This window comes from Carcharodon carcharias, chromosome 15 (genome assembly GCF_017639515.1).
Source record: "Carcharodon carcharias isolate sCarCar2 chromosome 15, sCarCar2.pri, whole genome shotgun sequence".
In the NCBI taxonomy this organism is placed as follows: domain Eukaryota; kingdom Metazoa; phylum Chordata; class Chondrichthyes; order Lamniformes; family Lamnidae; genus Carcharodon; species Carcharodon carcharias.
The window spans coordinates 131,560,708-131,564,605 of NC_054481.1; the positions used below are offsets into that span (position 1 = coordinate 131,560,708).

Genomic DNA, 3,898 nt, shown 5'->3' on the forward strand with positions numbered 1-3,898 from the left:
TTTCCACTTAATCACATTGGTTTATTGTTCCCTCAATACTTCCCGGTTTTTGAGACAGATCTCCCAACAATTGCTACATCCCAGGTGTTGGTCTTCATCTCCCCTCAATGTCTAGTCATTTAAAGGTCAAAACCAGTGTCCAGGTATTGTTCTGGCAATGCCTCGCTAAATGCTGCACAAACTGTTCTATAAAATGGCTTTTACACTGTAAAAGACACCAGCACAGACCCGAGAACAGAATTATGAACCATCTCAGATTAATATCTGACAATTTATTTTGAAGGCATCTGCAGTGGTCGATCCCTTCTGAACTGTTTCTGCAGCCATTTAAGCCACTCCCACATCAAATTCAATAGCCCAAAAATATGTAACGTGACTTGCGTCGTAATTTGCAATCAAATTTAGCCTCTAGTTTCCATGACAACCCAGCTTCTAAAGCCAATAGCTCCATGATAATAAAAATATATCATAGCACCAAACCACCCAAAGAAGCAGAAACTGTCCAGGTGCATTCAACATTAGAGTCTGGTACCCTGGGTGCTAAGCTGGCAATATTTTGTGATGATAGCTGCAGTTGTAGTGTTAATGCAGACTGGATCCAGCAGTGCAGCTGACCTGCCACATAAAGAGAAGGCAAGTGAGATTCCCCAAAGCAACTGCTTCAATCTGCTTCACCTGCGAAACAGTCAGCCCTTCACTTCTATTTATATGCCCAACGTAACATTGGCACCAAGCCTAGATCACTCTACAACAACATTACACTCATGGCAGTGAAAGGGAAGGCAAGGCTGACTGTTGTGGAAAAAACGAGTAAACTCTTGCTGCTGCAATTGGAGACGCTTTTCAAAAATCAATGGCCAATCACATTGTGGGCATTTTTGGCCAATTTTTTGGGTTGTATTATCACTTCTCCCAAACAGAGGTATAACTCCAGGACCAGGTCTCTCCTTTGACTTTGTGACAAGGGCACCCTGTGCCGCCGGAGGGGCCAGTGCCGAGGGTGCCCTTTCCCACCGGAAGGGCCAGTGCCGAGGGTGCCCTTTCCCACCGGAGGGGCCATCTTTTAGATAAAATGCTAAACCGAGGTCCTGTCAGCCCTCTCAGGTGGATGTTAAAGATCCCATGGCACTACTTCGAAGAAGAGCAGGGGAGTTCTCCCCCTTTTCCTGGCCAATAATGATCCCTCAATTAACATCACAAAAGGAGATTGCTGTTTGCGGGAGCTTGCTGTGCACAAATTGGCTGTGGCATTTCCTACATCACAACAGTGGCTACACCTGCTTCATTGGCTGTAAAATGACTTGGGATGGCCCATGGTTGTGAAAGGCACTAGAGAAATAGAAGTTTCCACTCCCCCACCCCCACCCCCACCCCCACTTTGATTCAAATTCACTTTCTAGTTGGCAGGCAGCAGTATAACTGTGACCCAAAGTTCACGTATAACTACAGGGGTGTTGATGAATGAAGACACCGCAGTTAACAATAGCACATTGTAAACACTGTTTCTGTACCTTCAGTTTCTTCCTGATGCTTTCACTTTTACTTTCAACTCTTTCTCTGGTGTGTCATACATATGAATGAGTCTGTATTATACCAACATCCATAGTGTGCACACACCCAGGAGTCTGGAAGCAGGCTTGGAAGTTGCTGAAAAAGGTCAGGGAGTCTGGACAACAGTATAACTTCAGTCTGTGGGCTCACACAGAAACTGCTCACAGCTAGTACAGGTGGTATAACTGCAGCTTCACTCTGCGGTCTTGCTTATCCAGACCTGATTGTGTGTTGGGGCTGTGACAGGGTAGGATGATTCGAAGCTTTTCGGTCCCCTCAACTTCACAAACACTTAAATAAAACAACCAACTGAAACTGAGACCAGGTAAAGCCTGTGGCACAAGCGCCAGTTTTCCAAGTGGATCAACTCTAATTCGGGTTTGACTAATTCTGGGGTGACTGGATCCATTTTCTACCCCACTCCCTGACCAAGGTCACTTAGCAGGAAACTATAGATTCATTTACTTTAGCCTAAAATCAATAAGCCAGTCGTGGGAATACTAATCACATTACAGTACAGTAATAGCTTCCTTGCACAGGGCAAACAACTGACCAGGTAATTAATTTGCTGACCAAGTAATTCGCTTAGCGATTGCTTGCAAACGACACTGGAGCAAACAGACAGTAGAATTCTACACAATATACAAAACTGAGATAGAATTTAACCCAGCTCCTCTTCTAAACAGCCAGCACAGTGCTTGTTAACAATGTTTTCCAGGCGTTTGAAAACAAAAGCTATTTTCTTTCTTAATTTAATACTTTTACTCCTTATATGATGAGCGATGCGAAACACCTCCTCAGGTCTGTACTGGTAATAATGGATCTTTACTGAGATAATGATTGCCAATTTCCCTCCAAAATATCGGCAGGAATAAGAAGTTACTTTTCTCAATTTAAAATAAAAATCTTTAAATGTTGTGGTTTAAAAGGTTGTTTGGAAAGCATTCACAGTGCTGACATATTCAGGACATACACTTAGAAGGCAATATTTATACAGATTTATTGTCTATGTGCTGTCAAGGAAGCTTCCACTATTATTCCCTAACACCGATATTTAATTTTAGTGGTTCCCAGAAAAAAAAATGTATTTTTCCTCCACACAAATGCAGACACACACTCTCCAGATTATGGCAACTGCTTTTACTGAAGTTCCAGCCTCTGTGAGTCTTTATTTCATTAACTATTTCAAACACGCACAGCAGAGAGGTCCCTAAAGACAGTTATATGCAAATAAAGAAACTAATGGCAGTTTAAGAATGCCTCCCTTCATTCCTTTATTTCATTGTTAAATAAAACTACTGCCTCACACTGCCATCCTTGTGGGTGCAATTACTGCAGGGAGACAATTTGATAACAAAAGAGAAAAGGCAGCACTGTTTTTGCTACAGTGCCGATGATCAGTGCAGTTGTCAGAGTCAGACTCCTTCAATTAACCTAGCTATACCAGGAGTGCTTTCACAGCTCAAGCATTGCTTACAACGGGGGACTGTAACACAAGCTGCCAACAGCAGCACTAGTGCCAATAACTGCAAAACCCTTCTCTCCCAGATTAAGAAGGCACTTCCACAGGCTAACCTGACAACCTTTCACTGCCTACTGAAAGGAACATTCTGACCAAAATTCAGACAATCTCTCAGAAATAAGCTCCAGATATACACGTAACTGAGCTCCACAACTCCCAACAGTTTGACTGGTGCCTTGTATAATAATGCACTCAGCTGCACAGCTTTGAAACACCCACAGTACAACAGCTGCTTTATGCACTGCCACTTTTATCAACTCCAAACATGCTTACCAGCCAGTCCCCTTACCTCCTGCCTGGGAAATGAGGCTGATACTCTACACCATTCCATTCCTTGTTCCTACACAAGAGCAAGGAAAAATTCTACAATTCATTTGCATTCCAATATGCATCACATGACAGAGGTTTTCCAATTGCAATGAAGCAATATCCCAAAGACACGCCTCTGTACTTTGGGTCAGGTCAATACTAACAGGGCTGTACCACTGTACATTACAACAAGGGGCGGCTGGAGGGGGAAATTTAATGCCTTTTATTTGCTTATTATGCCAGCCACATAAACAGCAACTTGCAAAAGTGATACACCAGACTGGAGCTGACTTTGGTGATCACAGAATTGGGTCATTTTGATCACAGCTTGTTACTGGTTCCATTCACCCAATGCAAACACACAAAGGGAATACTCTGCTGCCTTGTATTTTTATTTCACTTAGACAATAATGATATTTTCTTGGCCAGGCATCAGTGGATGTGTTTTTAATCAATGTGCTGCCAGCAGTAGGTAGTTTATTTGCTGCAGTCTCTGTTGCCAGGCAACAGGCTACT

At 43.0% G+C, this 3,898-nt stretch overlaps 1 protein-coding gene across 1 annotated transcript in view; it reads right to left on the minus strand.

Annotated features, from left to right (window-relative positions):
- LOC121288481 (polyhomeotic-like protein 2) overlaps positions 1-3,418 on the minus strand; it is a 558,331-nt gene extending 554,913 nt beyond the window's left edge. The window contains exon 1 of the mRNA XM_041207022.1: positions 3,347-3,418. The gene's annotated coding sequence lies outside the window, so the exon portion shown is untranslated. The remainder of the gene's footprint in view (positions 1-3,346) is intronic.
- Positions 3,419-3,898: the final 480 nt, after the last annotated feature.